At 37.7% G+C, this 22,947-nt stretch overlaps 1 pseudogene; it reads right to left on the bottom strand.

Annotated features, from left to right (window-relative positions):
* Window positions 1-282: 282 nt before the first annotated feature.
* LOC129066855 (tigger transposable element-derived protein 1-like) overlaps window positions 283-22,947 on the bottom strand; it is a 95,963-nt pseudogene continuing 73,298 nt past the window's right edge.

The raw sequence follows: 22,947 nt of genomic DNA, 5'->3' as shown, positions 1-22,947 counted from the left end.
TACTGTGTATAACATTGCTTCCAAGGGAAAATATGTTTAAATATTATCCAGTTTAAATAAATGCTGTAATATTTAGTTAAGTCTTATCCAATTTAAATAATACATGCTGGAAGCTCTTTAAGATATGTGTTGATATAATGTTAACTCTGTGGTCAAGATGCCTCCATTAATTTAGACGCACTATTGTATACATTTAACTGTGTTACGAGGCCGAGTGTTATCAATGTTTAATGGAAGTATGGTGCTTACGTATTAGGCATTCAAATAACATGTTGAAATGAATTACATTAGGTATAATTCTGTGACATCCCTAAGGAGCCAGCGAGTAACTCTGACGGGGAGAAGCCTGGAGAAGGCTTCATGCAGGAGCTGGCCTTGACGCCGCTCTGCGGCAGGAGGCTCACGTCTTGCATGCGGGGACCAAGGCATGACCGCAGGCTTAGGCGTGAGACTCTCGAAGACAAGGATCCGCTGCAACGGTGAGCTGTGCCGCAGAGCAAGCCTGCAACACACTGTGAGCATAAGAAGGATTCTGTTCAGGTAGGCACACACTTCTTAAAATCTATGTACGCATGTGTTCTAATTTGGTTAGTAGGTATGCTCCTAAAAAAATAATGTGAAACCTAATGTTTTTGTGAATTAATGGTTATTATGGAGAGAACAAGCATGGTAATTCCTTGTGTTAAAAGGAACAACTTGTTTTCTAAAATGTTTGTTTCAAAAACATAGATGTTTACTTAATGGTTTAGCTTAAAGTGAGCTACATCGTGATATTATGGTCTTTAATAAATTTAACAAAATTTATTTTTTTCCTCTCTTTCTAACACAGCCATACACACTAATGTACATTTTTGGATTTAGAACATATAATTCATATAAAAATAGATTGTTAGACTAGAAAGAACTTGAGTTATTTTCTGGAATTTATAAAAATGACCTCTCATCTGCAGTAAGAAGGGAAAAGAAAGAAACAAAAAGAAAATCTTTGCTTTCCATTATGTTTATTTCTATCACCTCAGCCCCTCTGTGATGACTGGCAGGATATCCCACTTGGAACCTGCAGGTTTCTTGCTTCCCTGTATTCTGGAAAGCATCCACCTTTACCCCTTCTCAGAAAGGCTCCCCACTGTTATCCCTAGTGGAACGGACTCATTGCCCTATTACCTGATACAGTAATGCCAAGGCCACTGAGGGTTAATGAGATTAGTTATAAAGCACTTCAGGAATGAAAAATGTACTACAAATACCAGTGTTATTAAGGCATTTGGTAGCATGTGAAAATTTTAATGCTGGCTTAAATTTTCCTTCATCTTTAAAAGTGAAGGTGTCCAACAGTCAAATTTCAATTTAATTCATCAAATATTTATTGAGCACAGATTTGCTCAATAAATATGAATACAACTTATTCTTTCCCCCTATAGGTTTACTGTTGAGGGGCTGGATGGACAGATATACCACTCATTATAATACATGAACTCCAAAATTCCTTAGAGAGGTACAAACTGGGTCCTTATGTGTCAGAGTGAAGGAGTACTTCCAGCTGGAACTGGAGATTGAGTCATGGAGGAGGGGACATTTGACCTAGGCCCTGAAGGATGGTGAACTGCTAATAAAACAGATACTGGGAAAGGGGCTTTTAAGCAGAGGAAACTATACATTTAGAGGTGAGAAAGAAATTTCAGGGAAAATGGAAGCAGCTCAATTTTGTGCATCACAAGCAACGATTGATCTGAGAAGGTAGGATGGGGTCAGATTATAAAAGACCTTTATTACCAGGTTAAAAAGGGAGTAAAGAGGTTTTGAAGACATTGAGAAAGGGAGGTGAGGCGGGTGAGGCAATTATTCAGGGAGTCATCCGGGGGATTACGTTTTCTTAGGTACATTCTATGCTGACAACGTTTTCCTTAGATAAGTTCCTATTTTCATTCAAGACCACATGTCAAGTTTCTACTAAAATCTAAGTTGTATTTTAAATACACACGTGATTTGACTTACAGTGGGGTTAAGTCAGATAAATCCATCGTAAGTTGAAAATTTTCTAAGTCAATGTGCATTTAATACAGCCTAACCTAACAAACACCATTGGCTTAGCACAGACTACCTTAACTGTGCTCAGAGAGTTTACATTAGACTATAGTCAGGCAATTATTTTGAGTTTCATCTCAAGAGTAATTCTCTTTCTCTTCTCACCTGAAACAGGAGGCATAGATATGCATTTTGTGGCCATGATGGGCTCCAGAAACCCCGGGCAACATAGTAAATTGTAGTATATAAGTTGTTTATCTTGGTGACTGTGTGGCCGGCTGGGAGCTGCACCTCCAGGGTTGGGGAAGGGGGTGGCAGTAAGGAGAGAAGGGGAGAGGGAGGGAGAGAGAGAATGAATCATACAGCATATCACTGGCCTGGGAAAAGATCAAAAATCAAAATTTGAAGTGTGGCCTCTACTCAACGTGTATCGCTTTCAAACAATCACCGAGCTGAAAAATCATTAAGTCAAACCATCATAAGTCAGAACTGTTGTGTAGCTGTCCTTTCCCTTGCAGAAATACTTCTTACCCTCTCTCCCTTCAAGGCGCCTTCCAATCTTGATCTCCTGCCAGCCTTGCTCCCAGCCCAGGAGCTCCTTCCAACCCCCTTAAAGAGAAGGCCTCTTTCCTTTTCATTCTAGTGCTGGCATCTCCCTTCAGGTTACTTTTCTTTTCTTACTGTTTCTAGGTTCTGTTGTTTCCCTCCAGCTAATGAAGACCTAGGTGTACCTGTGAACTGTCATGATTTTTTTTTAAAGTTTTCAAGCTTAGTGTAAATCGGTGTAGAAAACAAAAACAAAACCCTGTGGGAATGTGAAGTAGAAGAGAGATCTTTGAAAGCATTTAAAACAACAACAACAAAACTAGCTCTTAATGAAGATAATATCTCTCTATTTCAGTTTGTTCATGTATCAAAAGGATGATAGTGTCTACCTCATGGGGTTGTTAAAACATTTAAATAAGTTAATATTTTGAGCAAAATGTTTAGCAAAGTGACTCATACATGGTTACCATTTGGTAGAGTTTTCCTTAAAAAAATAGACTAAGATCTAATAGATATCCTAAAATAATCTTAACATGAAAAAAAAAAGTTTTACTTTTCTACTATCCTTATTCTTTTTCCATTTCCACACATTTTCTTTCCCCCTCTATCTTGTTCGATATTTATTAAATATTTACAACCTTGAGAAAACACACCATAGCCTGTTGTATAAAGCTCCTGTCTTCACAAAATCAGCCGGTAGCCCTGAGAGTATGGCTCCCTTGTTTGGAGTGTTGTTTTGTAAACTGAAAGGTTGTGGGTTTGATTCCTGCTCAGGACACATGCCTAGGATGCAGGTTAAGTCCCTGGTCAGGGCATGTATGAGAGGCAACCTATTGATGTTTCTCTCCCTTTCTCTTTCCCTCCCTTCACCTCTCTCTAAAATTAATAAGCATGTCCTTGTGTGAGGAGAAAAAAATATTTTTTTTGAAAACAAAACCAAAAATCAGCTGATAGAAGAAAGGCCAATGGCAGCTCTGAGGAGACAGCCACCTACATTACATAATTGAGTTGTACTCAACAATTTCTTGTTTGACTCCAAATATCACTGATTACTTCTTATAGATGAATCAATGGGATATTTCTGCATATATTTTATCTGATAAGGCTCACATACTTTACTCAGCCAGTTTTAACTAGAATCAGCATTCTCAGTCAAGGGCAATATTGCGCCCAAGGGAATATTTGGCAATGTCCAGAGACATTTTTATTTATCACAACTGCAGACCACTACTGGCATCTTATGGGTAGAGGCCAGGGTCTGCTAAACATTCCACAATGCACGTGATGGCCCCACAACAAAGAATTATCCAGCACCAACTACTAGTAGTGCTGAGGTTTTGAAACTCTAGCTTTTATTGAGAACCTCTCTCTCAGAAAACGGATCACTAATGGATAACTGAGTTGACAAAAGCCAGAGTTTACATTGAACTCTGAAGAGATGGCCCAGAGGATGAGCAGATGGTAAGGTAAGCTGACCACCGGGCAGAACTGAGGAGGGGATTCTGGGCCAGAGCAGGTAGGAGAAGGATCCTGTGATCCAGGAGGAATTGTTGGCAAGCAGAGTCTGAAAGAAACTTGGATCATTTGTCAATTTGGTTGCAGTATACAAACAGAATATCCAGGGAATCACATGTCTGCAGGGCAGGACTTGAGTAAATTACTGCCTGAGATTCCTCTGATGAAGAACCTCCCAATAGGTATGAATGGTGACATGGGGTAGGCTGAGGAGGTGTCCAGCCCGATTAGCTCAGCTTTTGTGGGCACACTTCAGTGGAGTCAAATAGTAGGAGGAAAAGATGACGCAGAGCCAAAATCATTTCAAATACTTACATGAGATAGATGCAAGTGGTAGCTTAAAATTATGCCCAAAATTCTTTGACGTTCCCTTCAAAGGGTGGAACCTAATTCTCTTCCTTTTGAGTTTGCAGTGAACTTAGTGACTCACATCTAACAATGGGCTGAAGCAAAAGCAATGGGGTGTGAGCTCTAATGTGAGGTTATAGAAAACACACGGGTTCTGCCTAGCTCTCTCCTGGATTTCTTGCTTCAGGGGAAGACAAGTGTCTCTCAGGTAGTCTTATAAAAAGGTATGTATGGCAAAAAAAAAAATGAAGGCCATGTGAGCGTACTGTCTTGAAGCAGGTCCTTGGCCCCCATCAAACATTCAGAAGATGCTTGAGAGCAACTTGAGAGACGCTGCCTGAACCAGAAGCCCCAGATAGGCTGCGCTCAAATTCCTGATCCTCAGTAACTGTGCGATAATAAATACATGCTTGTCATTTTAAGCTGGCAAATGTTGAGATAATTCTTTAAGCCACATATGTAACTAACGCATGAAAACATTAAATAGTGACTTGTTTATTTTAAGGGCTGTTATAGATAGTATGCATCTGATTCGAGTGTACCTTTTGAGGGACGGGTCCTCATCATTTATGAGATAGGACTTTGATTGTGTGGTTAAAAATACAGGCTTTTGACCTCAACAGCCAGGGTTCCAATGCTGACTCTTACTTACTAAATCTGTGACCCTGGACAATTTACCCAACCTGTTAGCTTTAGTCTCCTCATTTTAAAAACAAAGGTAATAGTTATTAGTTGCCAAGTGCTTATAGTAAATATGAAACAAACATTAGCTGTTATTATTTCTGTAGTTATATTCCCCTACATTCAGATGTTTAAGTTGATGAAACACTCTGCATACATTATCAGACAGCACAGAGCCTGGTTTGGAATGGGGCCCACCAATGAACTCTCAATACAAGCATTAGGGGCGGTCTTCAGCTCAGCCCCTGTCACTCCCTGCTGTGGGCGTGGCCTTGAGCCTGCAGGATTTAAGGCCAGCTGTTTTAGGAGCATGGTAGTTGCTTGTAGAATTCTGTCATAAGAACACCCCAAATACATTTGTGTGAGAGGTATATTTATAAAATGTTTATATTTTTGACAACTTAGCTCTTAGTGAATGTTTTTTTCCCCTAAACTCTTAAAACATTATCTAATTTTAGTACCAGGTAGAGTAACTCCTCAAAGAAAGAAATTTGATCTCAAATATTATGTGCCCTTGCCTACAATGAACTTTTACTTAAGATTGATGATGACTTTTCTATGAATTTCAAGCTTCTGTTGTAAATCTGGAATTTGAAATATGAAAATTCAAAATTAAATTAAATTTGCAGAAACTCTTCTCAGAACTGCCTGTCTGTTTAAATGAAAAGTGTCAGTCCTGGTCCTGGTCATTTGCTGTCTATTATTTGCACCCATGAGCTTTTAGAATAAACCCAATGATATGCACTAAGTTTGTGATCCCCCCCTAAAATTCACATATTGAAAACTTGCCCCCACAATGGGATGGTATTAGGAGGTGGAGCCTTTGGAAGGTAATTGGTATTAAATGAGGTCATAAATGTGGAGACCTCGCAAATGGGATAAGAGTCACAGCAGAGAGCTTACATCCTCAGCTCAGCTCTCTGCCGTGTGAGGATATATTGAGAAGTCAGTTCTCACTGTGCTCGCACCCTGATCTCAGATTTCCAGCCTCTCAAAGAGAAATCAATTTCTGTTGTTGGTAAACCACCCAATTTATGATATTTTGTTATAAAATCTGAGTTGACTAAGACAGCCAGGCATAGTTTCCTAGAGAGCATTACTCTTGGGTTAATTGTGTGCCAAGCAAGGTGAAAGTAAGGCAGAGCAATCTACCACTTTGGAATATTTTTTTTCGTAACATTAAAATAGCACAATGAATGGGGAGAAATTTTAGAAAATTTTTTTCTGGAGAAATAAAATGTAAGAAAATATACCAAGAGCATGTCTTTACTGCTTGAAATAGAAAATGGCAGATTTTCATCATGTGTATTAGAAGGTACAAAGAATAAAATCAAAATGTTTTGAACCATAAGTACTTTTGAAATACAGAAAATAGCTACACTGTTCCTTTTCATTCACTGTAGTGAATAAAAAAAAAATATAACTTGGAGCCTTTTCTTGTGTGGGAAGGAAACTTTTCCTTCATTAAAACTAACCTAACACTTTAGAAAATCACAATGTCACCTTTAATCATGGTTTATTTATGTGGAGCTAACCATTTTACTTTAAGATTTAACTGAAATCAGTCTGTGTTTTGTGATTTTTAGTATGGTACAGCCTTTAGCAGCAACTGCATTTCAAGTTTGGTTTTTTTGGTTTGTTTGTTTTTTGATGTAAATTGTAAAAGTGATAGGAAGGAGAGGAAACCATTTAGAAAAAAATTTTCCCCTTTTAGTAAGAAGAAAAAGATTTTGAAACAATTAATGTATTTTGTTTTTCTATAAATAGAGATAATAGTAGTTTCAACTTTATAGGGTTGTTATCAAGATGATTATCATTATCAGTTAATATTAATGAGGAATTTAGAACAGTGTCTTGCACATAATGCATATTGTACAAGAGTTGGTTAAGTGCATAAATAAAAGAATTCTTAGGATGAAATTATCTAAGGTAGAAATAAATGTTAATGATAATATACCACAAGATAGGTCACCAGAGGTATAATAGGAAAGTCGTAAGCACCTGAAACACTTATTTGTGTGATGGCTTAACGTTTGTTTCTTTGGAAGGAAGCTGACCCAAGCCATTCAGACAGGTCTTCAGAGGTCTTCCGGACAGAGCATAACACCATATAGTTTTCTCGAATGTTGAAAATGTCTTGCTCTTTTTCCCTTTGTTGTTAAGACTTCACCTCTAGTTGCTTGGTTTTAGGAGAGTATTTTAGATTTTTCTTTGAGGTCGTGGTGTTGAATTTCTTTCATCAGAATGTTCTCCAGCCACCTTATGTTGCCTCCTGAATTAGTACAGTACAATTTTAAAATGGTGTCTATCTCTGAAAAACACCTGCGCGTGCACACACACCCGCGTGCCCTCTCTCTCTCTCACACACACACACACACACACACACACACACACACACACTTAATGCATCACAGGAACATCCCTTAGCATGAATGCTGCACAGGTTTCTACCAAAGTTTGGATTTCTTGGTTGTCAGATTTCATTTTTCCTACAGGGTGATTATTCAATTAAGGGCAAGAATGGTTGGGTACTCTAGTTCTTTCTGAAGTAGGCTTGAACTTTATTTGATAATCTTAACAACTCATATTTACTTTAGGCTTTACAGTTTAAAAAGTACTTTCTAGAAATTATGTCACTTGATTCTCTTAACAATACTATAATGTATTACTTTACTATCTGAGTCTCAAAGATTAAATTACCCATAGCAATATCACCACTACACACAGAGGTAAAAGGTTCCAGACCTAATTTTTTTCCCCAATTTACTTTCAGTCTATCACTGAAGGTCTTCAAAAAACAAACTAAAACAAAACAGAACAGAACAAAAAAACCCTAGGATCAAATCTAAAAATTTAAGATGGTAGCAGTTTTCTTACTCTTTTTTTATTTGATAAGTATGTTTTGACCTCTTTATAGATGCTTGAGACAAATTTGAATTACTTAGCTATATATTAATACCTTTGCCTGTAATTTTTAGATCTTGTGTGAGGGGCTGAAGATGTCTCCCTCCCACAAGGTTCCCATTCTCTAGGTATTCACTCAAACATTGACATAGGTATTGCTGCGAAGGGACTTTACAGATGAACTTAATTAAAATTATTAATCAGTTGACTTTATTAATTTTTTTATTTTTCAGTTATAGTTAACATACAATATTATATTAGTTTCAGATATATACCCTTGTGGTTAGACATTATATTACTTACTAAGTGATCATCCAGGTAAATCTTGCACCCATCTGATACCATACATAGTTATTAGAATGTTATTGACTATATTCTCTTTGCTGTATGACTGTTCTGTTACTATCAATTTGTACTTCTTAATCCCTTCACCTTTTCTACCCAATCTTCAAACCACTTCCCATCTGGCAACCATCAAAATGTTCTCTGTATCTATGAGTCTGTTACTGATCTTCATGTTTGTTTATTTGGTTTCTTAGATTCGGTTCTTGATATATGCGTATTTATATTGACATTTATTACTCATATTTTTAATTTTCTTTTATTTTACTTATTCTTAAAGAAGGTCCTTTAACATTCCATGCAATATGGTTTGGTGGTGATGTATTCTTTTAGCTTTCTCTTGTCTGGGAAGCACCTTATCTGCCCTTCAATTTAAATGATAGTTTTGCTGGGTAGAGTAACCTTGATTGTAGGTCCCTTCTTTTCATCACTTTGAATACTTCTTGTCAGTCTCTTCTAGTCTGCAAAGTTTCTTTTGCAAAATCAGATGATGTCATCTTATGAGAGCTCCATTGTAGGTATCTAACTGTTTTTCTTTTGCTGTTTTTAAGATACTCTATTTGTCTTTAACCTTTTGTATTGTCATTATGATGAGCAAGATGGCTGCTGCCACATAGGGGGTGAGTCAGCACCGAGATCCTGCTGGCTACTCTCTCAGTTCACTCCCCAAAGCCTCCTTCCCCAGTCTCCCCTCAGGCATCTTCAGCCCACTCTGCCCCCACCTTTGCTGGAGACTAGGGTGTGTGGCTGCAAATAAAAATTTATGTGTTGGCCCTTTAAATGATTCTTTGCATCTCCCAGCCGCCTGTCTCTTGCAGAGAGCAACCCTGCCGCTTTTTACAGCTGGCTTTTTTCTGTGGACTTTTGGGCTCTGGTGTTGTGGGCTAGAGATCCCCACTTTTGGTTTAGACCCCGCTCTTCTAATGGGGATCCAACTGGATGTTTCAATATCCTTCTGATGTTGCCACCCATAGGCACCCTGCCCACCTTCTCGGGTCTGTACCGCACTCCTTACCAGTTAGATTGCGCTAAAGCCGATTCTTCTGTCTCCAAGGTTACAAGGCTCCTCTCTCGCTATTGTTCAGTTGTTTGTTCCAGGTGATTTTTCCACAATTTAGTTGTAATTCCAGGTTGGTCCTGGAAGGAGGTCCGTGTGACTTCACTCACTCCTCTGCCATCTTGATTCCTCAATTATTAAGAACTTTTAAAATGGAAAAGTGTGCAAAGCATTTGAACAGAGAAGTCACAAAAGAAGAAAAAATATATACTCTTCAAATGAAAATTTGTTCAACTTCCATCAACAAAGACATGAAAAAGTAAATTAGAGTTTGGTCATTAGTTCTTTTGTTTTATATTGTTTAACACAAAAGCAAGTTGACACCCAATGTACTTAAGAGACAAAATGTCACTCATTATGTAAGTTGCAATGTAATTGACACAACATTTTGGAAGAACATTTTACAGGATCTACATTTCAAAATGTTTTTATTTTAGCCTAATTATTTCACCTGTGGTATTTTTTTCCTAAAACAATAGACACATAAAAATATAAAGATACATAAAAAGGTGTTCATTGCCCTATGTGTAAAACAAAAGTTGGAAACTAACTTGTATAAGTTGTAACTCATTTTAGTTATAAGTAGCAGAAAAACAATTGTAGCTTATATAAGATTGATATTCATTTTTTTTTATGTGAGATCCCAGGTAGACAGTCCAGGGTAGGTGTAAGACTTGACCTTTTCAGCATCCAGGCTACTTAGTGTCTTGTGACTCTACCATGTTGGCCTCAACTTCATGATACAAGACGACGGCATGTGCTCATAGTCAGTGGGATGGAGGAATAAAGGTAGAAAGGCAGGATAGACATCTTTTCTCTTAGGGAGTATCCTTGAATCTTCTATGTGATGCCTCTATTCACATTCTATTCCCAGAACTTAACCACATTGTTACCTGTGCCTGTAAGGTAGATTGGAAAATACAGTCTTTATCCAGGGCCACCATCAGCCTCATCAAATATGTGAAAGGACTATTTTCATAGATAAAAGAGAGAATGGATTTCAGGGAACAATTAGCAGCCTCTGCCACATGACTGAATGACCAACAACAGGGAAATAATTTCTAGAACATCATACATTTGAATGCTATGCAGTTGTAACAAAATAAAGCAGCTCTAAATGGTATTGCATGGAAAGGTGTTATAGAATAGGATGTTTTCTTCAACAGTTTCAAAGAAGCATGTGTGAGAAATGCCTGTTTATGTTCACCATAAGACATTTAAAAATTTTATTTCTGCTTATTTAGTTACCCAAAAAATAAAGTGTGGCATTTTATATAGTGAAATGCTATAGGTAATGGGAATAAACAAAATGTGTCATATGCAACAATATGGGTGATTCTTAAAACAATGTTGAACAAAAGAACCCAGGAACAGAACACATAACATATAAGCACTTTTCCTAAATTCAAAAACAGGCAAAGATGACCTAGAGAAAACAGGGTAAAGTCACCGTTAAGGGATGGTAATGAAAGGAAAGCAGCAGGAGGGAGAATTCTAAGGTACTAGAAAGTCTGTATCTTGAACTGGGTGTTGGTTATTTGGGAATATTCACTTTATGAGAATTCATCAAGCTGCACAATTGCATTTGTGCAGTTTTTAGTATGCATGTTACATTTCAGTAAGATTTTTTTTAAGTATATGTATATTTAGACATTACAGAAAAACTGGAAGTGAATATGCTATATTAAATTAGGAGTCAGCAAACTTTTTCTATAAAGGACCAGATGGTAAATATTTTAGGCTTTGCTGGCCAGTCTATATCATGTGTGAGCTACTTTGTGTGGGCTACTTTGGATTAATATTGCTTGGAATTCTCTGTAGTTCCTGGACTTGTATGTCTGTTTTATTCACCAGGTTATAGAATATTTCTGTCATTATTTTTTTCAAATAGGTTTTCAATTTCTTGCTCACTCTCTTCTTATAAGTGATGAAAATGTTGGTACACGTGAGGTTGTCCCAGATGCTCCTTACACTATTCTCATTTTTTTGAATTTTTTCTTTTTGCTGTTCTGATTGAATGCTTTTTGCTTCCTTATATTCTAGATCACTGTTTTGGTTCTTGGTTTCAGCTGCTCTACTGTTGATGCCCTGTAAATTATTCTTCATTTCAGTTAGTGTTTCATTCATTTTTGACTTTTTTTATGGTTTCCATATTTTTTTATCTTGTTGAAGTTTTCACTAAGTTCATTGAGCATCCTTACAACCAGTGTTTTGAACTCTGCATCAAGTAGATTGCTTGTCTCCATTTCATTTAGTTCTTTTTTTAATTGTTGTTCAATTTATTTAGTTCTTTCTTTGGTGTTTTGTTCTGTTCTTTTAGTTGGACCATGTTTCCTTGTCTCCTCATTTTGGCAGCCTCCCTGTGTTTGTTTCTATGTATTAGGTAGAACTCCTATGCCTGCCAGTCTTGATAGAGTAGCGTAATGTAGTAGGTGTCCTCTAAGGTCCAGTGGCATAGCCTCCCTATTCACCCAACCTAGGTGCTCCAGGTGTACCCTCCTGCCCTTCGTGGGCTGTGCTCACCCTCCTGTTGTAGTTGATCCTTGATTGCTATTGGCATGTCAATGGGAGGGATTTTTCCCCCAGGAAGATCAGCTGCCAAAGCTGGCTGGGACCACAAACCTCTGACCACCAAGGAGGATCAGCTGTGCAGGGGTCTACCCCACAGAGAAGGACTTATCTCAGGGGGGCTCTGGTGCATGCTGAATCTACCCCATAAGTGTGTTGCTTGTGGAGGTGGTTGGGTGGTGATTCTTTGATGTGGTCTTAAGCTATCCACTGGCTATGCTGGCTCTGGGGCCTCCCAGGTGGTGAAGGCCAAGATCATCATACTCTAGATTTTTTTCCAGGGGCACGTGGCATGATCTACAAAGTGATCTGCAGATAGATTGCTCTTGTGCAAGGCTTGGATGTTCCCCAGGAGAGGCCAAGCTGCAAACCAAGTATGGCTGCTCATGCTGGGCCTAGGGCCATTTTAGCAAGAGGTATGGAGTATGCTGAGGCCATATTCTGCTTGTTTGAGAGATTTTAGGAAAATCCAAACATTATACAAGATAGACCATTCATATGGAAAAGCCATTGGAAATAGCTTTCGTAGGCCCAAAGTTTGTGGGGCAGAGTCTCCAGGAATCACCAGGGTGGAAGGAGGGCTCAGGAGAGGGACAATGGCCTCTGCCAGCATTTCTGTCTGGGAGAAAGCTGGTCTTCTAGATCTTGTTCTTATACCTGACACTTCAGTTCCTACTTGTACATCTCTGGTACCTTTGGAGATACTGCCTCGGTGCTGGAACTCAGAGGTAGTGAGTTTGAGTAAGTTCGTACATGTGCCCTTTAAGAGAAACTGCCTCGAATCCCAGGAGCTCTCCATCCTCCTCAGCCACAATCCCTGCTAGTTTTACAGCCAGAAATTATGGGGACTGGTCTTCCCAGCACTGGAGCCTGGGGCTGGGGCTGGGGGTCTGGTATGGAGGTTGGACCTCTCACTCCTCAGGGAGGACCTGCTGCAGCCAAGATACCCCTCTTAATTTTTATCTGTCACATGTGGGTATCGGATCAATCCATTTGCCTTTCTGCCCCTCCTACCAGTTTTGATATGGCTTCTCCTTTATATCTTTAGTTGTAGGACTTTGGATCAGCTAGATTTCAGGTGGTTATGAATGGTGGTTTTTCTATAGTTTAGTTGTATTTTTGATGTGGTTGTGGGGGGAGGTAAGTGCCACATTCACCTATGTGCTATCTTGACCAGAAGCTCTAATCAGTTGACCTTAAAGTTGGGGGATTATCTTGGATTTTCTGAGTGGGACCAATGTAATCACATGAGTCTTTAAAAGCCAAAAAAGAAGAAGAGAAAGCCAGAGGAAATCAGAGCATAGTGATTCAGTGCACTATTGTTGGCTTGAAGGTGGAGGAGGCCATGCAGGAAGCCTGAGAGAAATTCTTCCAACAACCAGTGAGCCTGGAATAGAACCCTGAGCCCAAGGTGAGAACTGCACTTCTCACTGATACCGATCCAACCACACTGTGATAAACTTTTGGCCTATAGACCTGTGAGATAATAAATGAGTGTTATTTAAACTGCTAAATATGTGATAATTTGTTATGCAACAATAGGAAACTAATACAAATCTGTGTATTTACAGTCTGTATAATCTAAAGGAGAATATACATTTTTATTTACCATGTTTTTGGTCCCACTTATGTGAATCTTACTCTGAACACTGAGATGAAGGAGGGGCAACAATCTCTATTTATCATTGTCAAAAAGCACATGACTACAGGGGATTCTAAATAGCTTTGTCACATGTTCTCCAGAGACTTTTACTACTCCCTAAGGAACAATAACATTGCTCTATCTTGTAACAAAAAAAAAGAAGAGGGGGAGGGCGTCTGAACCACTTCAAGCCGTACATTTGGGTAATTCCAATAGTAATGATGTTACCTGCCAAACTGACCACATGCTATTTCATCTACCTACACCGACCAGGGTGACACATTTCTCACCATAGGGACTCTGTGGTCTCAAAGCAACGTTTGTTTCTTTGCTTGTTTGTTTCATTTTGTGTGTTCCTAATTGACCCCTGGCACTGGACCAAATATCCCTAGTTTCTTTGTAGGAAAAAATACAGATAGTATTTACATTCCATTTACTGGACATTTTGTTTAGACCATGAGTTCTATTCCTAGTAATTATGGGTTGATTTGTGTTCTTCAAAAATTCATGCTGAAGCCCTAATCTTCATTACCTCAGAATGTAACCTTATCTGTAATAGGGTGTTTGGAGATATAATTAATTACAATGAAATAATATTGGAGTAGGGTGGATCCTACTAGTCCATTTTTACTGATATCCTTATAAAAAGTGAAAATTTAGACACAAATACACACACGATGAGAGAGCCAAGTGGAAATGAAGGCAGATATTGGGCTGATGCAGCAGAAGCCAAGGAATGCCAAATATTCTAAGAAAACCACCAAAACCCAGGGAAGAGGCCTGGAACAGATCCTTTCCTCATTATTCTTAGAGGAATCAACCCTGCCAATTCTTTGATCTTGGACTTACAGCCTCCAGGACTGTGAGACTATAAACTTCTACTGTGTAAGCCACCTAGTTTGTGTTACTTTGTTATAGCAGCCATAGCAAGCTAACATGTTTCATGTGGAAACATCCCCAGTGGGACCTCACTGTAGCTGAAGAGTGGCAGGGGTGACCTGCCCCACATGATTATGTCAATATTATAATTTTGATCTTGGAGCAAAATTTTTCTGACACTATCAAGAAATGTTTCTGTTCTATAATCTGATGTCATTTTTGCACTGTTTTCAGATGAAGTCTGCCTATGCAATCATATGTATGTCAGATACCCTGAGGGTCCACATGAAGGAACATCAAGTGACAGACCTAGAATAAGCATATGACTCATTAATGTGAGATGGGCCAAGTAGCTGAGAAACATTTTACCGCTTGTCATAAAAAATGTTAGTTAAGACCACAGAATGTATTTTCAAAAAATTACCATAGTCTCATGAATAAAGAAGGCAATAGGTTTTCTGTAGTTAAAGTCTACTCACTGGTCCTTTACATCATTATAAAAGTTTACAACAGGAAAAATTTCATGCCTAAGCTTTCACTAATTCTAAAAGCTTCTTGTATGAAAAGCCACAAATTGGGAAGTATATTTAATAACACTTGTCTGTCAAGTAGGGCACGAATTTAGTAATAAAATGTTGTTTTTCTTATCTATGTACTTAGCATCTGTAATGAGTTAATAACAGAGAGACAAAGGAAAAATTTAAGATTTGGGAAATGTGGGTTCCACATCTAATTATTGACATTATGCAGGATTTTGAGCCACAGCTGTAACCCTCCTGTGCCTGGCTTTTCATTTGTAAACGGGCGTGGATGAGCTGCCAGTATGATATAATAGCTGTGGAAGTTCTTTAAGTTCTTTGAGAAATATGTTCAATATATATTTTCCCAAGGAAATATGAAAACTATTTCTGTATATGTGTGTGTGAAAACTCATCTGTCACTGTGGTTTCCAAGTCACCAGCTTATTGGAATCATTTCCTGTTACGATTGGTTGAAGAGAAAGGAAGGTGCGCAGGGCCTGGAAGCTAGAGAGGATGGACACAACAATGGGCCAGGCCTTCATCAAAGCACTCCGGCTGGAAGGAAAATGGGGGGGGGGTGCAAGGTGACTATTATGAAACTATTATTGAGTACTAATTTTTTAAAAAGATTTTCAAGTTAATTTCTAGAGAGAGGGGAAGGGAGGGTGAAAGAGAGGAAGAGAAAATCAATGTGTGGTTGCTTCTTGTGCATGCCCAAATGGGGACCTGGCCTGCAACACAGGCATGTGCCCTGACTGGGAATCGAACCAGTAATCCTTTTGTTGACAGGCTGGCACTCAATCCACTGAGCCACACGAGGCAGGGCAAGTACTAATTCTGATACTATCAATACCATATAATATTTTGCAAAAATGCTAAGGTTGGGGCCACTGTATGTATGTATTCATGTTCATATGTGTGTGTGTATATATGTATAAATATGTATTATATATGCTGTAAAGCTTTATAGAATGAGGCCATATATAACAAGTACTTTATCTAAAGACTGAAATAATATGGGAAAGACATACATAAGAAGGTCCAGTTTTGAAAGATTTATCTAGCAATATTTAGTCTTACATTGATTAAGTTGTACTCATAGATTTTAGAGCTTTAAGAAACTCCTAAAACACAGGGTCATGATGAGAAAGTCAAATAAGATAACTGGGGCAGATTGATCTAAAAAAAAACTCATCATAAAATCTTATCAATTTTTCAAGGTCTAGTTAATTTTTCTTTATAGTGTTTCTGACCTTCCACCTCCTACTTCCTGTTTCTACTGCTCCCTGCAGAATTTATTTATTCCACTACAATAAAGTTATCTATGGTATTAGCTCAGAAATTGCTTTCTCCCTCACACGAATAATTTTGATGCTGAGGCCGCATCAACGAGTGAGACTCTGGTAGGACTGGATCTTTGGCTCTCCTCAACTCCACACAGAGTGCCTGGAGCTTAGAGGCAGTTGATGACCATATTTGAGTCCATTGACTTGTGCCTGTCTTCGATCAAGTTCTACCTTCTGCCTCTAGTAGCTTGTGCTTTTTTTCTCTCTGACTTCCTATTTTTAGGAGTTAGACTATTATCAAGGTCCTTAGCATAAGGCTTGGCAGAGTCAGAGTCAATAACTATACTGAATCAGTGAATGAACTTCTACACAATATGCTGTTTTGTAGAGTCTAGGAGCTCAGGCTCTGTGGTCAGATTTGTATTTAAACTCTATTTTGGCCACTTACTAGCTTCGTGATTGCAGGCAAGTCCCTCAATCTCTGTAAGCCTTATCTGTAATATGGAGGTAACACTATTCACCTTCTAAGGTTATTGAAGACAAAAATGAGGTAATTCTTCTGATATGTAATTATCCTTATGAATTTTATATTCATGTTTATATATTCAGAATCTTGACCAATGCACCTTAATTTGGCAGTAGGTAACTTAGTGTTGGATGAATGGCAGGATCAATGGCAGGTCACTGGAATTTTTTAAAAGACTCTTTTAAGAACAGTTGCAGGTTCAGCAAATTGAGTAGAAGGCATAGAGACTTCCTGTATGCACTGAAGCCCCAAAACGCATAGCCTTCCCCATTACCAACATCCTCCACAAGAGCAGTATATTTGTTACAACTGATGAACCTACATGACACATCATAATATGATGGGTCGCTGAAATTTTATAATGTCCTTTTCTGCCTATCCATATTTTTCCTGCTGTACCTGTCTTGGCCTTGAAAACTTGTCAGTATTTTCCCAAATCTCTTGTGAATAATGTCCAAGAAATGCAAACAAAGCCTTGTAACAAGAATCATAGGATCTTTGTTGTGAGCCATACATGCACTCCAGTTATTATAAATAGGAAGGCTTAGATGAGCTAGAAAAATCAACCACTGGAAGGGCTGATTAAACAGAATGTAGGCTGAAATTTCTAGAGACACCTTCAGAAACATACCACAGAACTGGCCTGGAAAGGCAGCTGCTGCTACAGCTCTGTTAAAAATGCCGCTGTGGCTACTAATGTAGAACCATAGAACAGTTGCTGTGACTGCTCCCAAACCATGCTGCTTCTCCTTCCGCCCAACCCAGCAAAACAGTCCTCTTCCACTACCTCCTTTAATTACTTTCTAAAACTAAGCCTCATGCAGGTGTATTGATTGCAGAATCTGTCCCATGCTTGTATTTTTGCAGTAAACTTAGGTTTTAGGATTCCATGTTGGGAAGGAATGATTGGAAGAAAATTTGAAGTGTTTATAGAGCTGAAAGAAAGCCAGGGTGCTGGAGTAGAGGGAGTGAGGGAGTGAGGCAGCCATGATGTGTGGAAGTGTTGGTTTACAGGGCAGAAATTTTGCTGATCTACATGAAACACATTAGGATGAATATTCAATCTTCCAAGAACAGTCCAGGAAGGAAGGAAGGAAGGAAGGAAGGGGAAGAGGGAGAGAGGGGCTCTAGTGTGAAGGGGATTTGGAAATTACTTACTGGAACTTCAGGTACCTCTCCTGATTTTCACCTGAGATTTCGATTGCTTATTCCTCAGATACCCCATAAAGACAGGGGAAATGGAGTGTTTGATTTTAAATAAGTATAGGTGGGGATGGGAAAAGAGTATGCCACGCAGGGAGGACATTTTTTGACTCAAATCCTAGAGAAAACATGTTTCTATCTACTGATTTATTCAAAGAAGCAGCAAGGCTCACATGGATTTGCTCTCAGAGGTATCAACAGATGGTCGTTGCCGCCAATTCAATGCCAACAGGAATCCCCAACTTGGGGTGCAGTGAAGAAGAAAACTTTATTCAGTGCAAAACAGTTCAGTTTTGATACAGCATGACTGTGAAAACAGCATGTCTGTAGAACAGCTCTGGGGCCAGGTTCCTCTCCTTATAAACAAGTCTGCTCTGTTTGTCCTTGCTCATCTGCTTTGTGCTGCGCTGGTCTGCTCCACTCTGCTCTGGCCAGACTTTTCAGTGTTTCAGCTCAGCCAGGGAGATGCAGGCTTCAGTGGAAAGGGAAAGTGCACTGCTGAGTGCAGGGAGCTGGCTTATATGGACAGAAGTTCCCACTCCTGGTTTCTGATTTGTCTGTCCTCAGGCAAATGAGGGCTCCAAATCCCAGCAGTTTGATTGGTCCAAAGGCACTCTCCTGATTAGTCAGAATATTGCCTCTCTGATTGGCCAGAGCTGCACAGCTCTAATTGGATGGCACGGGCTGGCTCAGATGGCAGAAACACAGTGCCTGCAGGCCGGTCAGTGTACAGACAGGCAGTTCAGCGCAGGCATAGGCAGTTCAGCAGAGAGGCAGGCAGTTCAACGCTGGCTTCTCACTCAGTTAAGTGCAGTTTGCATGAGAGACACCTGTGCAGAGATGGCTGCTAGGCTCTGTTTTTTTTAAAACTTGAGCCCAGTTAGCCATCAGGAGCCCTTCTTAGTTCCTGAAACTGGGTGAGCATTCCATGTCCATTCCTGAGGCCAGGTCACTGTGACTGCTAGTTACCAATAAGACAATGGGCTACCAGCCTAAGTTCCACACCTGTTTGACTTGAGATAAAAACATCTCTAAACTCCTTCCTCTGAGGAAAAGAGCATCCATCAGCAGTCTGTGAAATTGCTTCTTTAAAAATCAGATACAGGTTTTGCCTTTCTGGCCAACTCAGTGCTCTTCAGAATTTACTGTATTCTTGAAAATAGTATCTTCAAATAAACAATTTTATTTTACTATGATATTGAAAGTGGCTTATGAAATTCTCAAATGCAAAATTTTAGCATTTTCATATAATTACAAAATAATACATACATGTATGAAAGTCAGAAAATATATGAACGAGTTGAGAAGACAACAAAAACCACATAATCTGCATTTCTGGATATATGTATTAATAACAATATATATTTAAATATATATAAAATTTATTGGGTTTTTCTAAGTGTTCAAATTTATGGTTTCATTTAATTCTCATGACACCTCAATAAGTTAAGTACAATTATTCTTTCCAATTCACAAATGAGGTTTAGAGAGATTTAAATGACCAAATTTATACAAAAAATTATGGCACTGAATTTGAACTCGGGTAGTGTGATGTGCCATCTTGTTCTTTTATCTCTACGGTGTGTGTATGTATGCATTTGCTTACAAATAAAGACATTTAGGATCATATTGTATACAATCCATGGAAACCTGGTTTTTAATCAATTAGTTATAAATATTTCCTAATGTCATGTCTTTTTCTATGACATAATTTTGGGGTATTACATAGTTATTTGTTGTTAATCATAATTTGTTTATTTTAAACCATGTGGTTAGACATTAAAGATATTCTTTAATAAATGTCAATACTCATGAGGATAATGGTTTCTATAGAATACATTTCTAGAAGGGAATTGTTTGGTCAAATGACATGCACACGTTTAAAGCCTTTTAATGTATATCAAACAAGGTGTTCTACAGAATTTTTGCAATTTTTTTTTTGAACCAGAGGTCCATGAATTATGTCCCATGGGCCAGATTTGGCCCACTGGCTATATTTACAAGCGAAGTTTTATTGAAACACATTCAGGTCTATTTGTTTATAGGTTGCATTTTTGCTACAACAGCAGAGTTGAACAGTTATGGCAGAGACCATCTGATCCACAAAGCTGAAAATATTTACTATGTAGCCTTTTACAGAAAAGATTTACATCCCCCCTCCAAACAGTAGATCATAAACTACAAGTTTCCCTGCATTCCTGCTAGTCTTAGATATAAACAGATAGGTGCATACATATTGATAATCATAAATTTGGTAGGCTAAATTAGTATTTCAATATAGAAAAGAAATCGTTTTATGTTTACTGACCATTTGCCCATATTCTTTTATATCCATTAACCCTTTTCTACTATTATACCCTATTTAATTATTTACCATTTTGTTTGTTAAGCTCTTCATAAATTAAGGGTATATACATATACCTATGAGTCATCTGTTTCTTATTTATAATGGCTCTTGATATATAAAAGGTTTAATTGTTTTATAGTGAAATCTAAACTGTTTTCATTTAAATTTTCTTTTTTTCTATTAAGCTCTACTTACAGACCCCTGTTTTTCTTTGTGCTTTGTGCATATTCAAATGTATTTTCCACCAGGCTCTTTTATAGTTTATTTATTTAATTTGTATTCATTATTGTTATTTCTTTAATTTGGACTGTATTTTGAATGAGGCTATAAAATGAGGAACTAATTAAAAATATCTAGATGATTTAGGCAATTATTCCAGCATTGTTGATGGGACAATCTTCTTATGCTACTGATTCAGAATTTCTATGTTATAATATACCAAATTCTGATTGACATTAGTATCTACTTGTGACTTGTGTGCTAGTTCACTCATTCTGTCTGTTCTCATCTTATCCACTAAATTTGGACTCAGTTTTAGCTGATTAAAAATTCCTTCATTACTTTTATATAATTTTTGACCCTTCAATTAAATTTATTCTTTAAGCTGAATGAACTTTAGAGTCACTTTTGGAATTTTTAAAAAATTACTCAGGATTTAAGTTGAGATTCATTAGAATAATACATTAATTTGAGAACAAATGAAATATTTACCATATTGTCTTTTCATTGAGTCAGGTTCTTTTTATGTTTCTGAGGATATTTAGTAGTTTAAACAATATAGATCCTGTATACATTTTCAAATTTTTATTTGTACATATACTAAATTTTCTTGTTTTAATAAACTTCTATCCATTGCATTTTTTAATGGCTATTTTTTTGTATTTTAATACCTATTATTTTTCTAACAGGCCACATTTGTGTATTCTCTTATTACTTTGAAGTTATTCCTTAGTTGATTCATTTGGGTTTTCTTAGTGGATAATGTTTCAAACTATTATACTTCTGACTTATTTTTTTAATTGTGTCAGTTGGAAATTTCAGATAGTGTCAAGCAATGGCAGTAGCCATGTGTCTTATCTGTAAAGTAATCCTGCACAGACTGACAGCTGTCAGAGGGAGAGGTTTGGGGGTTGCATGAAAAAGATGCAGGGATTAAGCAAAAACCTCATAGATACAGACAACTGTATGGTGATAACCAGAGGGAAAGAGAGTGTGAGGAGGTAGAAGGGGGTAAAGGGTGGCGATGGGGAATGGTGATGGAAGGAGACTTGACTTGGGGTGTCGAACACACAATACATTATACAGATGATGTATTATAGAATTGTATGCTTGAAATCTATATAATTTTATTAACCAATGTCACCCCGATAAATTCAAAGAAAATTTTTAAAAAATAAAAAATAGAGTAATTCTGCAAATGTTTCTCAGTTATACATGAGATTGCCCTCTGAGTTAAAATGTTTTCTGCATGATGTTAAGGAAGTATGCTGCTATTTCTATTTTGTTAGATATTTGTTTGCTTAAAGATCAGGAGTGTCTGTTAAAAATTAGCAAATGACTTTGACATCTGTCAATCCAGGTTGTTAGTTTGAGCTTTTCTTTTTGACATATTTATAGGGCATGTATTAATAAGCCCCTAATGTTAAATTATCTTTGTTTTCATGATATAAGTTTTACTTGTCATGGAATATCATTCTTTTAATATAGTGCTGAATTTGACTTAATAAGCATTTTATTGATTGTTTTTGCAACTACCTTATGGTGATAATGGACTGTGGTTTTATTTTTTATCTCTTTTAGATGTTGTTATTAAGTTTACACTAGTTTGATAAAGTAAACTCAGATGACAGCATGATTTTTATTGTGGCAAGAACATTTAACAGTAGATAAACCCTCTCAATTTTTTAAGTGTATAATGCAATATTGTTAGCTATAGGTATGGGGTTATATAACAGATCTCTAAAACTTACTCATTTTGTTTAACTGAAACTTTATACCCATTGGATAGCAACCCTTATTCCTCTTTCCTCCCAGCACCTGGCACCTCCTGTTCTATGGCTGATTATTTTAGATGCCTCATATAGTGGAATGAGGCACTCTTTGTCTTTCTGTGACTGGCTTATTTCACTTAGCATAATGTCAAAGTTCATCCATCTCGTCACATTGGGTAAGATTTCCTCCTTTTTCAAAACTAAATAATATTCCATTATATGCTTATACCATATTTTCTTCATCCATTCATCCAGCAATGGAAATTTAGGTTGTTTCCATGTCTTGGCTATTGTGAATAATACTGCAATAAACAGAGAAGTTTGAATACCTCTTTGAGGTCCTGGTTTCAATTCTTTTGGATGAATATCCAGAAGAGGGATTGCTGGATCATATGGTGGTTCTATTTTTATTTTTTTTGTGGGATTGCCATACTGTTTTTCATATTGACTGTACCATTTTACGTTCCTACCAACAGTGTATGACAGTTATCCACGTTCTCCCCAACACTTAACCTTTAAGAAGAAATAGACGTACTAACAGGTGTGATTTGATATCTCACTGTGGT

Source organism: Pteronotus mesoamericanus, unplaced genomic scaffold, assembly GCF_021234165.1.
Source record: "Pteronotus mesoamericanus isolate MK-2021 breed Mesoamerican mustached bat unplaced genomic scaffold, CSHL_Meso_final contig_20, whole genome shotgun sequence".
NCBI lineage: Eukaryota > Metazoa > Chordata > Mammalia > Chiroptera > Mormoopidae > Pteronotus > Pteronotus mesoamericanus.
The sequence above is the reverse complement of the archived record's forward strand: the minus strand, read 5'-3'. Positions and strand labels throughout refer to the sequence as shown.